Below are 15478 nucleotides of genomic sequence, written 5' to 3'. Positions count from 1 at the left end.
TCCATCACTGTATCGAAGCTGTGTAACAAACCCAATATGGACAGCATCCACCACATAAAACTGGTCTGGGGCTCAGAGGGTCCGGGTCCTCTGCCCAATGTCACAGGGCTGGTGGTGGGTGGTGGAGCAGGGTTTCCTTCCTCCGCCCTCCCCAACAGCTGCCCAACCTCCCTCACCTCTGCCTCATGGCCCCACATCACAGTCAAGGACCCTGCCTGGTTTGAGGAGGAGGTCACGCCCCCTTGGTTGCCAAGAAACCCTAGAGGTTCTTAAGGAATGTCACCTTAAGGATGCTACAACCTATTGCTGTTATTTTTTCCATTTGCTGTTTGAGAAAAGGTCCACTCATTCTCAAAGGAAAGGCAGGTGAAAGGCCATAAGGACAGGCTCACTAAGGATAAAAGATGCTACTGAAATGTAAGAAGAGATCATCAATAACCAGCTGGTCAAGGAGAAGTCTCTGTGATCCTCTGTGTGCTTGTCCTAGGAGGACTGCTGGTCACGTGATAGAACGGGGCTGGTGCTTCAGCTCAGAGAGATCTGGAACGGAATGTCATCAGGCAGCCACTTGACCTGGCCAAGCCTTAGTTTCCCCACTTGTTAACTGGACACACATGAGTCATAGGATTTTTTTTTTCTTTTGAGAGAATTAAATGAGCTTTGTGAAAGTGTCTCGCACATCAAAAGTCTTGGGAGAGATTTTTAAATCCACCTCTGCCCTTTCCAATTCCCCTCCCTGAATATTGAGATATTTTGATTCAAATTTCTCAGGAAAAAGCATACCTGTGTACTTTAATTCTTCAGAGTCCCAGAAGTCCGGGGGAGCTTCATTCATTATACAACAGCACAAATTTAAACCATCAGCAGGGATGCTGCTCTTACACTCTCACACCATAGCTCTGTGCAGTGGGTGTTTCATCTCTGCTTTGTGACTAGGGACACCGAGGCAGAGCAAGGAGAGACAGTAAGGATTTGATCCCCAGCAGTTGGGCTCCCAAGTCCCAGCTACCAATGATACACTACCGTCTATAAAACCTGGTGAAGACCAGAATTTAGGCTAGCTTAGCTTGTAAAGCATATCAGTCTGGAACATTCTGAGTGGGTACCATTCAAAGCCGGGGTTAGGAGGGGGCCATGCGTCTTTGGCAGGATAAGGTAGCAGGAGGAAAATGAGAAATCTTTTGTTTTTCTTTTTCAATTCATTAAGGTTTGTTGGGGTGAGCAAAAACTTTGTTTTTTTTTCCCCCCGTCTCAAGACTTCCCTTTCATTTTAACAGGGAAACGTGCATTTCAAAGGCTGCTCAATAGCAGCGTTGAAGGCTCAAGTTCAATCACAATGTCCCCATTGTAGCTGGGGGACTCCTTGGCCTTTAAGCTTGGGTTATAAAAATTTGGTCTGAGCCCAAAGTCTGGCTTTAATAGAATATTTTAATTTTGTTTAATGAATATTATTTTAAATCTGTTTGGCAGTTTTAAAATGTGTTCATTTTCAAATTAAAATTTACTAATGTTCAGTGCTTTCCTGGGGGTGGGAGGGCAGCAAGGAGTGATAATAATACAAGCTACCATTTATTGAGTGCTTACTATGTGCCAAACACCCTGCTACCTCTTTTAACCCTCACAGCCTCCCTATGTACAGCGACCACTGTTTGGGAAGTTGAGGGGGACAGCCCCCAACCCAAGACGGCACAGTTAGGGACTGGTGTGGACTTCAGGTTCAAACCAGATCGGTCTGAGTTCAGGGTCTGTGATATTAACCACTGCCCTACATTCTCTTAATACTGAAAAAGGACTCCACTAACCAATAGCTTAAAGGTGCATCATTGGCCCAGTATGTAATCCCCTGTAACCTGAAGGACAATGACAGCTGGCTTGAGCATAATCACTGGATTATTGAGCATTCAACACGGGCAGGCATTGTAGCAAAGTGTTTTACATGTACTGCCTCAATTAAATCCTCACAGTGACCTTTTGAAGCAGTTATTACTGTCATTATTATCATCACTCCCATTTTCCAGAGGGGAAACTGAGGCCCAGAGAGCCTAGGGTCATGTAAGCTTGTAAGTAATACACATAAGCTTAAATAATAACACAGTAGCCGACTCTGATATAGTTCATACTATTTGCCCTGTGCTACTGCAAATACTATATTTATTAACTTGATCTCCAAGATAACCTCTCTGGATTACAGGTGAAGAAGCTGAGGCACATAAAAGTTAGGTAATTTGCCCAAAATTAAATAGTTGGTTTATGCTGAGCAGGGATTTGATCCCAAGCAGCCTGGCTCCTGGCTTATGTATGAATCCTAGAGATTCAGGCTCTTAATCTCTAGGTTGTAAGTCAGAGGCAAGGCTTAAATTTGGAAAGTCTGATTCTCCCCATTCCTACCTGCTTTCCCCACTGCCTCATATATATATAACATATAATATATATGTTCTTTTTCAGTTTCTTTTCCATTATAGGTTATTATAAGATACTGAATATAGTTTCTTGTGCTGTACAGTAGGTCCTTGTTGTTTATCTAGTTTATATACAGTAGTGTGTCCCCACTCCCTCTTAAGGGAAGCAGAAAGTTGTTGTCTATCCAAGGTAGAGAGTAAGCCATGGGCGTTGCTGGACACAGTTCTAGGCACAGAAGCCAGTGTACCACCCTCTGCAAACTGGTTGTCTCCATCCTGTTTCTTGAATATTGGACAGTTCAAGAAGTCATATCACTGCCCCCTGAGCATCAAGGGGAAAGAAGAGGCAGTGTGATATTGGTGAAAATGCACTGGGATCCTGCCATCAGAGGTGCCCAACTGGGTCCTTCTTGCCTTTGGATCCCCAGTAATTAGCTCAGTGCCTAGAACACAGCTCAACAAATAATGGTGAATAAATGACTGAAAGAACGAATGCATATGTAGCTTTTCCTCATCACCATCAGGCATGCAGAAGGCACTCAGTAAGTAATAAATCCAGGAAATGGTATATGTAATGTCCCAAGTGCATGTTCTTCCTTGTCAACAGAATTTGTCTTGTCATATTGCAATAGCTCAGGGGTCAGCAAACATCTGTGAAAGGCCATGCAGTCTCTGTAGTAACTACTCAATTCTTCTAGCACAGAAGTGGCCATAGACAATAGCTGAGACCAGCTAACTGCAATGATCCACCCACCATTTCAATAGATTCCAACTCTAAACTTTAATTACTCTACAAGGACAGGATCAAGATTCTGTGAGAATCAGGAGATGTCTCTTATTTCTGAACCTAACTTTTGTACTTGACCATCAGTTAATATCCCCCGGCAAAACAACTGGAGACGGTCTTTAAAATCTAGCTCTCCAGGGCAGACATGTAGAGGAAAAATAACTCTTATTACACAGTAGGGGAGGCTGGATATCCTAGTGGTTAAGAATCAAAACTGGGTTCAGTCCTGTTTCTGACACAAGCCATGTAACCTTAGATAGTTACTTCACCTCCCTGAGATTCAATTTTCGTATCTGTAAAATAATAATAATAATAATAATAATAATAATAATAATAATAATAATAATAATAATAATAATAATAATAATAACAGCACATTCCATCTAAAGGCTATTTGGAGTCAGAAGTATAAGTGTTTGTTTAAGACGGTGCCTGGCACATAGTAAGTGTTCAATAAATATGGGCCACTTGTTATTCCCAAACAAATCTTGTGTCTTGTTTAAAAACAAAACAAAAAAATGAATTCACTGAAAATAAGCACAAAGAAATGACAGCAAAGCTGCAGACAAAGACAACATTTCCAAAATCAGTTTCCTAAAGACACTCCAGCAAGGCACTCCAGGGGTCCCCTGGTGTCAGAAAACTCTCCACTCTAGGTCAAACCACTAGCAAGCCCCCCAATCTCTCTGCTCACTCCCTACCCCCACAAAAAGTCTCCTTCTGTGTTCTTTTATCACTTTATCTTTCTCATGGGTGCCAGAGCAATGCTGAAGACATTCAGCGTTTCAGACATTTGCTGAGTTTAAGACATTCTTTCTCCCCCCCAGCCCCCCTTCCCTCCACACTCCAATATTAAAGTCTCCTGGGAGTACGGGTCACTTTAGCAAGAGGAGAACACCAGACAGCCCAAGCCTATCTCAGCCCGGAGGTGAGTAATCTTCACGGCTCCATTCTTTTTCACGGCTGGATGGGGCCAAAACTCTGTTTACAACACAAGTGGCAAGTCACAACTTGTTTTGCCACATGACACCATCCCAGCAGCGAGTCACCGCTTCCCTCTACTGTACCAGTTGCACAGAAGCCAGAGGTGCAGGAATCTACCCACTGTGCTCCTTCTCCTCCACCCTCTTCCCAACTAAGAAAGGCATTCAGACCTTCGCTGGAGAGACAAATGTTTCTGGAACACTCTGAAACAAAAGTCCGCATAGGTGCAAATAATACACACCCACAAAAGAAAACAACCTTTTTTGTATCGACACCCTTTCTGTTTCTCCGATCAGGGTTTCTCCCTGCGTAGAATTTCCATCGGCACCGGGGCTGGTACCAAACTCGGGGACGCTGTGGACATTCTCTCCGTCTCTCTGTATCTCAGGGAGATGCCCATCAATGAAGACCTAAAGGTTTGTACGTACACATTGCACCTCACCTGCTAACAAAACACATACATGTTTGTAGGAACAAAAAATTGTTTGGGAAACTGCTAATACCTTAACCACAAAGTTACTACAGGAAGGGGATGGGAGGTGAAGAAATTGACCAGAGGGAACACAAGCCATTTTCGACCTCTGGCTTCCGTGTGTCCAAACAACAGGAATGAAACATCTGCTTTGGAGGGAGGGGTGGCCCCGGAACCTGCTTCTTCTGTGGAGCAGTGGGAGGGAATAATCCAAAGGAGATGGGAATTCCAGCCCTCCCATCTCACTTTACCCCAAGAACGTCGTCTCTAGTCATCCTGAGAACTCAAATCAAATCGGGATCTTTTAACCGTGGGCTCAGAAACCCCCTTTCTGTGTCAGCTTCAACCAAACACATCAAACAGGCAGGAATTTAGACTTGGCCAAGGGAAGGAGAACTGGTGGTTTTTGCCCTGTTTTGGTGACCTTCACGGGCTTATTTATGCACTTCAAGCTCATGACCTAATACATGTTGGTTTGGCTTCTCTTCTCATAATAGCAGCCTGTAAAAAGCTTTTGAGAATTCCCCGTGTTTTCTTATTTTGGGTCAAGAAAATAAAATCGATATCTAAGTAATCTTAAAAAAAAAAAAAAGCCTGCACAATCTAAAAATCTGGAATGTTTCCCCTAGGACTAAGGATATCTCTTAAAGCCTCAGAGATCATCAAAGTTAAGACCAACATTTGCCATTTTTAAGGTGAGATATTTGGTAACAGCACATGTGAGAATTAGCTAAGAGGGACTTTTTGACATAAGTCAAACAATGACATTTAAAACTCACGTTAAAGCAATTACCTGCGTGGAATTTTCCCGTGTTTTTCCCATTTCTCAAACAGAAGTGTATATGTTTTCAACATAGTTTCTTGCTGTAATTTTCTTTCTTGGCAAACCCACATCTTACCATGAAACCCAAAGTATGCATGCTACAGAAACAATAATGGTTGAAACAGACACGGCTGTCTCTGGCATGATTTTTCTTTACAAAATTAAAACGTCTTTTGGCTAATACGCTGTACATTTCAGTTACGAAAGACTATTCTTAGGAGATGGAAGACTGGGGAGCTGACAGATTCAACTGATGTGAGACAAAAGTAAGTTGCTGTATTCATACGGTAGTCAAACCCTCCAGTTCCTCTTTTGGGGGAAAAAATGTCGATTTTTTTCATTTTTCCTTTAGTTAAATTTATAGAGAGATGACAGCTCTCAGAATGACTGCGCAGATATGTATGGATATATTAAATCTGGGAATGCTCAGATTTTAAGAATCTAACTTTACTAGATCCCCAAAAGGAAACTAGAGGGGGAAAAAATTCAACGCCATTGAAATCACATGTAATTGTCATGTGATGGACACAAAACTATAGATACTAACTGACAAAATAATTTCGAACCTCTTACATACTTGGTTCATTTTTAAGCGTGTCTAAATGGGCATTTGGGAGCAAAGACAGTTGGCCATGTGCACATTCTCGAAACTGGTAAGAAGTAAACCTGTCTCCTCGGCTGGCTGTTCTGAGTTCCCGTTTTAAATTTCTGCGTATATCTGAAGGCAGAGGCAGCCTTTTCAAAAAAGTCCAAGCGGCCTCATCTGTGCCCTAACTAGTATCATCAGAAGGGCGATGACAGGGATGACGAAGCCCTGCTTTCTACAGACCTGGGTCTGTGCGCAGAGACCCCCTCATCCACCCCTTCAGGCTTTGTCCCAAAATGGGGGCCCTCGCAGCCCTCGCTGTCCCTCCATCCGCCTATCCCAGATTCAGGCCACCAACGGCTTCCCTTAACCTTCAAAGTGGCAAAGATAAATCATTCCGGTTACCTGACTCTTGGGACCACCTGTTCCAAATTATTCTTCGCTCTCCAAATGTTTATAATCTAACCCCCAAACAACCACCCACCCATAGCGATCCAGCACCTTCCTGTAAACTTGAGTTGGGACAGCCTCCCGTAACATTTTAGGGCCTGGGCACTGCCGGTAAATTTATTGACTCTTTTTAGGAACTGAAAATGCGTAGTCTTGTAAGTATCGAAGGAACAAATCAAATTAGCCCTTGTAAATAAACAGTCATTTTTTTTCCGCCTTTACAGAACCATATACAACCTGCTAAATACTGTGATTCACCAAAGCCCAGATCTGTGTTTTCTAAACATTTAAGATGATTTTTCTGCTGTTCAAAACAACAACAACAAAAGATCAGAAAATAATTGTGTTCAGCGCATTTAAAATTATCGAAATTCAGCATCTCTCTCTGAGGGAAATGAAAGCAGGAATTTTCTCTGAGGCAAGCCTTTCACAGCACAGGCAGCAGAGGGCTGAAGGCCTAGACTCACTCACCCTGCAGTCCTTCGTGAATCATCTGATTTGTGACTCAGTTTCTTTGTTAACAAAGTTGGGATAACAATAACAATAATAATAGTAATAATAATGCCTAACTCAAAATGTTGTTGTGAGACCCATCCTGAAAATACAGGTCAAGCAAAGACTTCCAGTCTGGCATACTAATGCTCAAACTCTTTTCATCATTATTATTACATACAAGGATATAATTTAAGCGAGGAGAAATGGCAAAGGAACATATACAAGGCAAGTGAGCAAAAAGAAAGAAAAAAAGCAGCAACAATAAATGTTAAGGCCTGTGGCTTTCTTGGCCCCCTTACACCTGGCAGGTACTCTCCTAGCTTGAAACTGATTTTCAATCCCACGCAACCAACAACTAGCTCCCGGCCCCTCTGATTCACTGACAGCAAGACAGTGGGTCCCAGACAGTCATTTCGAGTATTTGCCACCTGGTTGAGGGGGTCTAGCCTCAGATTACAAGAGGTGTGAGTTAAACACCATTAGGTCAGTTAAGATCTTCAAATACGAAAATGAAGCATTGTCTCCAAGAGAACTACTGCTGGTTATTTCCCTCCCGGAGTCTTCCTTTTGTTTTGTATGTTTGGGACTTTTTGAAGAGCCACAAGCGATAGGCAGACAGAAAGTGGGCCCTTGGGGAGGCTGTTAATGATACTGGGGGACAGGGATCAGGGAGGGTGGCGGGGAGAAGAGCAAGGCATTGTAGGGGTGTGAGTGTGTGTGTGTGTGTTTTCTGTCAACAGGCTGTGTTTTCTCAGCTCTGGGGTTAATTCTCTGTAAAGAGATTCCTTTTGAGCGGAATCCACCAACTCCTTTCTCAGAGCAGCGAGCTAGGGAAAACAAAAGTTTCCTTCCACCAACAAAACCCAGTCTTGGCAAGTGTCAGAAGGTTTGCCTTTGGAGGTAACTGAATAACCAGCCACTTCATCTCCACAACTATCCCCTGCCTCCCCAGATAAGGATAATTACATAAAGAGAAGTAGGTAAAAAAATCTTAGAGGGAGGGGGGGCAAGGTTATCCTCTCCAGGAAGGAATTCATGTCAGGCCAGAGCGCCTTGCGTTTTATCTGTGCCTGGGGGAGAGGGACCTTCTCACCCTGCGCGTGCACGCGCGCACACACACACACACACACTCCAACATACAAAACACACAACACTCCACCTCAGACCTGTGGCCACTGCCTAATACTTATGGTTTTGCTTCTTCCCCAAGCATTTTTATGCTAAGAGGCCCTTCCAGCAAAGAAAAAACTCAATGCCTGTTGCAACTCCCACCCATCTCCCTGTTGAAGAGAATGTGATTATTGTGTGTGGGTGCTTGGACACTGAGGGACAGGCAAAAATCTACATGAGGTATCTCCACGACTTTTATGTCCTCCTGATGGCCATGGGCTCTCTCTGCCGAGAGGCATCTGTCATGAGCTTCACGAGCTGCTGGGGACCCCACTTCTGCACCATAACGGCCTGCGATTTTATTATACAAGGAGTTTACTGCTGGCCTAATTAGTTTCAAACTGGGCATTCCAGCTGAAGACACCTCAAAAACATCTGGTGGAAGAAGTAAGAACGGGTCCTCATTCGGAGCCAGTTACGGTTGGCTTTCAGCAGAACTCTGGTCTCTTGTGCCTGACACAAGTTATCTTTGGAAAAGTAACTGAAAAAATAAGGAAACGGTTTCTTCTTTGTGGGAAAGGAATCATCTTGTCATGGGGGAATCAAAAAAAAAAAACATCTTAAAGTGGACGTGCCTGGACTGCGGCGACTTGCACAAAACTGCCGGGGTTTCAGGAGCTGGCTCAACCTAATTCAAAATGTACTCGGCCGCACCGCAGAGCGCTCTGTGCAGAGGACTTTTCTGCTCTCCCAACAGCAGCTAGCATTTTATCAATTTATCCGTCTGGAACAAGGCTTGCGATCTCGTCCATGCAATTTAAAGCAGAAGTAATACCGCATATTTGAAACAGCATGTCTTGGGTGTTGTTGCCAAATGGTAATCCTATAACAAGCCAACAAATCATATCTCTTTATGATGTGTTTAATACAACACAAAAGGTATGAAAAGAAGAATCTAAAACTTAAGTGATTAAAACATCTGTTTTTTCCAAAATCTCAAAGTATTGGGATAACGACTTTCTGTTTTATTTCCTATGAGGAAAGACTGATGTGTTTATAGAGTATTCCCATACACACAGCCACAACACAAGGAGAACTATTTCAAGACCGAGGGAAAAAAAATGCCAATTCCTTTAAGATAAAATAGTTCATAATATTGTGAAGCTAGTTGCAAGAGAAGAATGGAGTGACTACTATGTTTGGGACACATGAATTGCTTTTTTTTTTAATATAAAGTGCAGGTCTTTTCAGATCTAGCTACATTGGTTAAAATGGCAAAATTGAGAATTTCCTCAAGAGGCAAGGAGATTTAGAATACAAATATGATTTTATGCTTAGTCTAAAGCAAGCCTCCCACCATCATCATTTGTTATATAAATTACTTATTAAGTTTTCCTGGTCTGAGGATTTCTAAATGCAAGAAACTACAAAGTTGAAGGGGTTCAACGTGAAAGTAAGAGAAAAGTCAGGAAAAAAAAAGTGAATCTTTCTTGGGTAAAGTTGCCTAGAAGATTTTTTTCACAAAAACTATTTTAAAAAGGGGTCCCTCTTCCAGCCCCTCCCTCCCCCACCCCACCCAAAAGAGCCATAGCTGGAAAGCGGCTACTACCTCTGTACTCACACTCTGGGAGCAGAAATTTCACTCAAGCGAGAAAAGGCTTGCGAAATTAATAGATTCGGCTTGAAATACAATTGTCCGCCGGTTATAATTTCCTTTGGAAGGGAGCTCCCTAACTCAAACCTAATTCAGCACTCAGATTCTTACTTGATGTTTGTAAATCACTCTACCTCGCCTCTGTCCTGCTCACAACACCCAACTCCGATGTTCACCCCTTTCACTGCACCTCGTAATGAAAAGTTACCTGCACCAGGGGTGATTTATACCTCAGTGTTATTAAAAAAAAAAAAAAAGATCACGTTGCATTTCGGGGAAAGAGGGAAGAAAATAAAACGGTATCCTAAAAACGCAGCATCAGTCTTGCTTTTTAAAGAGCATTCGGAACACAGCAGCGGACATGCTTGTCAACTCTTAATCTAAGCGAGGCTTCGCTTACGGGGAGTAAGAACCTCGCACCGTCAAAGCGCTTCGCTTTCAGCAGCTGAGAAACGCGCACTGAGGATTTTGTGATGCGAGTATTTTCCCCAGTTAAGCTTTCCCAATATTCCTTGAGCTTACAACCTATTTCTTTGGGGCAGTAAATATATTTAAGGAGCTCGGGCCAGCACGACCGTTTAGCCTACAGTCGGCACGGCTAAAAAAACAATTCCATTCTCCGCTTTCTCGCATGACAACAAACCCCTCGCTTCCTTCCTAAACGTCCTCTTGATGTCAAGTTTTCTAAGTTTAAACTCCAACTTCAGCCAGCGCCAGGACGCCGGTTCCGGTACAAAGCCCGGAGAGCTGGACCAGAGCAGGCCGGGCGTAAAAGGACTTCAAAAAGAAATACAGCTAGAAAAAGGGTCAGTGGGCCGTTCCAGTCCCATCTCGGGAATTCCAGAGGTTTGTTCCACGGTTACTACAAAATCAGCGTCCCAGGGCGTGAGTTTGTCTTCTTGGCTCCCGGCGCCTCTTGGTAAGATTAGAGGAGCGCCCCTCATCCCGAACCACCTGGGCCATAAAACGAACCAAACAAGGAGGACCCAGGCGAGTCCACACAGCCTGCGCGCCATGCACTTGTCCCGCGCGCGGGAGTGCGAACTTCAGGGTCGTCGCCTCCCAGGCGCTCGGGGAAACTGAGGCCCGGAGCCTGGGACCGACTTTCCCGAAACAGAATCTGCGCGCTGTCTCCGCTGCCCCGGCGCCTGAGGCACCCCGGGAGCCCCGACAGCTGCGGAGGCCCCGGCCGGCCGAGTGCGGGAGAGAGGCTCCAGGCCAGGGGGTCCGGGTCAGCCCCGGCACGACGAATCCCGGCGGGCGGCCCGGACTGGGCGCCGCCGGCAGTACTCACCGCGCGCAGTGGAGAGGGCGCCCCGGCGCGGTGCGGGCGGCCGGGCGGGCGCGGGTCGGACGCAGCCGGGCTGACTGCGGCGGGCACGTTGCCGCCTCTGCTGCCGCCGCTGCCTCCGCCTCCTGGGCTGCTGCGGCCGTTGCCTGCGCGGGGAGGACCGGCCCCTTCCCCTCCCTCAGCCGGGCCCTCCCTCTGCCCCCGCCCGGGTCCCCGCGCCGCGGCGTGGGCGCGTGGGGGCGCCGAGGCGCAGCGCTGGGCTCCGCGGGCGCACACCCCCGGCGGCTGGACGCGGGGCGCCGGGCTCGGCCCTGCAGCTGCCGCCGCGCCGCTCTCTGCGCCTGCAGCCGGGACGAGCGCGCTCGCTCCAGCCGGTCCTGGAGGAGGCGAGGGCCCAGCCTCCTCCCCACCCACCGACACCCACACCTCCTCCCTCCGCAACACAGGCATGGCCCCCGAGAAGAGAAAGACTGCTTGTAAGGAACCTCCACCGTGACAGTGAATTCATTCATTCAGCCACCTATTCATTCATTCATTCAACATATGTGGAACATCTCCTGTGCCAGCTACAGCTCCTGAGAGATTCGGCTAAAACAGGACAGACTAGTTTTGTGCCTTCCCGGAACTTACATGGGGAGACAGGCCGTAATCAATCAAGTAAAGAATCAAGACAATTTCAGAAAGTTATAATTATTATGGAGGGGGAAAACTATGTAGTGGGAAAAGGGAACAGTCATCTCGGCTGAAGTAGTTAGGGAAGACTTCTCTGAGGAGGTGACCTCTGATTATGAGAAAGTGTCATTTCAGGTACTATCTGCAGGAGAGTTCAGCAATCTCCTTTCACCCATTTTACAGGTAGGGGAAACTGAGGTCCCAAGAACTTAACTGTGTTACCCAAAGTCAGTGGTATAATCCTCTCCACACATACCCTCAGATGAAAGCATCCCACTTACCTCCTCCTCTCCTGGTCACTTCTTTCAGTCTTCTCTGCAATAAACTGTCTTGAACAGAGTCTATGCAGCATTTTTTTCCCTCTCACCCACTTTCTAACATTTATGAAGCCTGGCTAGGGAACACCAGGATGCCTCAGTCCAAAACAATGTCAACCACTGCCATTTGCTAAGCTCCATAAATACAGGGTAGCCCAGATAAATTTGAATTTCAGAGACACAAGGAACAAGTTTTAGTGTAAGTATGTCCTAGGCAATAGGTGGTACATACGTATACTAAGAAAGTATTCACTTTTCTCTGAAATTTAAATGTAACTGGATGTCCTATAATTTTCTTTGCTAAACCTGGCCGCCTTAGGCCCATCCAGTTTACTGGACCCTTTCTTATCTCCTGTAATCTCCCAGAGACTGAAAGGTAGATGCTGTTAGCATGCCGGTTTTACAAATGATCAAGTCTTTGCCCAAAGAAGGCAGGAAGTGTCTGAGCCAGGGCTGAAGTTCAGGTCCAGCTGACTCCAGAGCCCTTGCTCCTGAGAGATAATATACAGCCTTCAACTCCAGTTGTGGGGTTACTGGGAAAACGGTGAAGTTTAGTTTCTGGGCTCCTCACTGCTGTGCCTCTTTCCAAGGCCCCAACAGGGACCTAGAAATGAGTCCATGTGGTCACCTAGTCATGTGAAATTTATAAAAGTCATTTGCTTTTGACAGTTAGCAGCAGCCAGCAGAGACCACTGTCTCTTTCCACTCTATTTCCCAGCTGGACCACTTGACCTTGAGTAGGGAGTGGCCACTGGCATTCTGGGGATCCATCTGAGGGGAAGCTGAGTTGGGAATTTGTGATGTTTTTGGTATTTTTCAGCTTCTCAAAACAGGAATTTATTATAATTTCTTAATTCAAAGAAATACTCACTTTTGTACCTTATTTCAGACTCACAATTTTGTATTCTTTTTCTTAAATAAGGCCCCTGAATTGAATATGCAGCAGCCCCACTCTACCAGGATCCACCTCTGGTCAGTTTATTCCATCCTCTTCCTACTCCCCAAACTTCAGACAAGCACACGTATTTGGTGAGCACGGTTATTCTCCTCCTACGAGGCAGGTGAGGTTAGGTCTGCTGCTCCTGGATGAAGATGACTCTTCCAATTTCTAGCTGAAGAATGTATGTACATACTTGGCTTTGACTTTCTCATCTCTAAAATAGAGCTAACAGTACCCATCTTGTATTCCTATCGTGATAGTCTGCTGAGATCGTGCTCTTGAAACACTTTCTACTGTGACTGTAGCTGGCACAAGAGATTGCTCAGCAAATATTATTACTGTGCACACAATTTCACTTTCCATAGCATCTTTGCAAAAAAGCTCTAAGTCATTTTAAATTGAGCATCTTAATGCTCTCCAGAGGTGTTTAATTTATCTTGGCCCTTGAGCCTTCATATAACGCTCGAACAGTGGCAATAAGCAGACTTTTTTTTTCCTAAAGGAAAAGAATAGAATAGACTGGAAGAGAAAATATCAAGTGAATTGCATACAATCAGAGTAAGAGAGTGAGAGTGTGTGTGTGTGTGTGTGTGTGTGTGTGTGTGTGTGTGTACTGGGTCAGGATGTGAAATGGGTTTCTTCTCACAGATTGTGGGGAAAATGTTGAAGGACACTTTTTAACTCAGGGGGACTCTATGGAATACAAAGGGTTAATCTATTTCCTTCAAGCCACTTCACTCCTTTACCAGAATCTGGCCCATTATCTCATAAATCGCAGCCACACCCCACGACCCTCTGGGAGATAAACAGGAGGCAGGTGCTTATTAATTTTATTTTTTCCTTCTCTTAGGGTAGTGGTTCTGAAACCTGGCTTACACATTAGAATCTCCAGGGGAGCTTTTAAAAATCCCTGGGCTGAGGCCCCACCCCAGACCAATTAAACCAAACCCTAGTGGAGGGACTGAGGCATCAGTATCTTTGAAACCTCCCCAGTGATTTCAGTGTGCAGCCGAGGGTGAGAGTCCTCACGTTTAGGAGAAAAAGGATTTGACCACAGATTCACAGCAGATGAGATAGAAACTCAAGAGAACACTTATGGCTCCCACTTTTAACTCAAGACCACTTAAAATCCAGCCCCCTTCCTATGCAGGAGCAACCCCCTTTCCTGTCCCTTTCTTTCCCTTGATTTCTTCTTGATAAGTCTTTGCCCTCATTTTATAACGACCAGAAAAATAATCCCAGACAAAATCTGAAAATACTAAACCATAAAGCAGATTCTTTAGAGTGTAGACCACAGGCACGCCTACCCTGGAGTAAAACACTTTTTTCCCCCTAGAGTCTTCCAAGTATAAATGTTCTTTGAAGCCAGAAGACCAGTTTAACTTTGAAAACTACAAACTTCACAATGTTTCCAACATGTATATACATATCCTACAAACACACGTGTATTCTCCATGCCAAATCATGCCTAATTTCTATACACATTCCTTTCCCATCTGCAAAAATCTCCTCTACAGAAAAGTACTCCTTTTTTGTTTTAATGCATTCACTTAAACCTTGGCTCTTTCCAAAAGGGATTTGAGGTTGCAGCAGAGTAAGAAAACAAAAAAAGCAGGTGAAGGGGAAGCACAGGGAGGGAAAGAAAAGAAAGTCAAGGGTGAGATTTGCATACAAAATATGGTTTGGAGGTCCTCAGCACTTGTTAGTGGTGGACTGGGAATTAGATGCTGAGCCTCCTGGCAGCCAGTGCAAAGAGGAAAAATCTGATCAGTCACATCAGTGGATTTCAAACTTTCTTGTATTCAGAAGTAAGCATATGTTGCTTGCTTTGGCAGCACACAGACTTACACAAATGAGTTAAAAAGAAAAGAAAAGCAGAGGGGAGGGTATAGCTCAGCGGTAGAGTGCATGCTTAACATGCATGAGGTCCTGGGTTCAATCTCCAGTACCTCCATTAAAAATAAATAAAAACCTAAATTACCTCCCCATAAAAATTTTTTTTTAAAAAAAAAGGAAAAGAAAAGCAAGCATGCATAGAATCTCGGTATGGAAAAAGGAGGTAAAAAATCCCAGCCTCATATCTTTCTCCTGTGGGTGTTTGTAAAGGGTCTTGAAGGAACCCCAAGATTGTCAAGATTGAAAGCCATGGATTTCGAAGTGCTTCTCTGTGATCATGATTCTCAATGCCTATAAGATAGAAACTAACAGAACTATGTGAACAAATTAGAACTCTTTCTGATAATGGTACAGGAGAGAAGCTTTCCCATGGGTCTTTAGAGAAGAGGCAAGATGTGATACAGTGTGCATGTGGAGGTGAGGCAGGGGGCTTTTTGCAAATACATGAAATATAAAATACCCCATCATACACAGAATCTCACATTTTCCCTAGCCAAAGAACACAAATACAGGGGCGTACTTTGCACATCTCCATAGTAAATCGTTTCGCAGTTGACTGCCTCTTTGTTTTTAATACACAAACTTCATAGAAGACATGTTTC

At 44.6% G+C, this 15478-nt stretch overlaps 1 protein-coding gene and 1 non-coding gene across 2 annotated transcripts in view; one reads left to right on the top strand and one right to left on the bottom strand.

The window, feature by feature from the left end:
* The window catches only part of EYA2 (EYA transcriptional coactivator and phosphatase 2), a 215169-nt gene extending 203773 nt beyond the window's left edge, over positions 1 to 11396 (bottom strand). Inside the window, exon 1 of the mRNA XM_032461299.1 lies at positions 11055 to 11396. The gene's annotated coding sequence lies outside the window, so the exon portion shown is untranslated. The remainder of the gene's footprint in view (positions 1 to 11054) is intronic.
* A 3466-nt stretch (positions 11397 to 14862) lies between these two features.
* On the top strand, positions 14863 to 14934 carry TRNAV-AAC. The gene has a single exon. It is a non-coding gene; the product is annotated as a tRNA-Val (tRNA).
* Positions 14935 to 15478: the final 544 nt, after the last annotated feature.

This window comes from Camelus ferus, chromosome 19 (genome assembly GCF_009834535.1).
Source record: "Camelus ferus isolate YT-003-E chromosome 19, BCGSAC_Cfer_1.0, whole genome shotgun sequence".
In the NCBI taxonomy this organism is placed as follows: domain Eukaryota; kingdom Metazoa; phylum Chordata; class Mammalia; order Artiodactyla; family Camelidae; genus Camelus; species Camelus ferus.
Note: the sequence above shows the minus strand (reverse complement) of the source record. Positions and strands in the feature narration are given on the sequence as shown.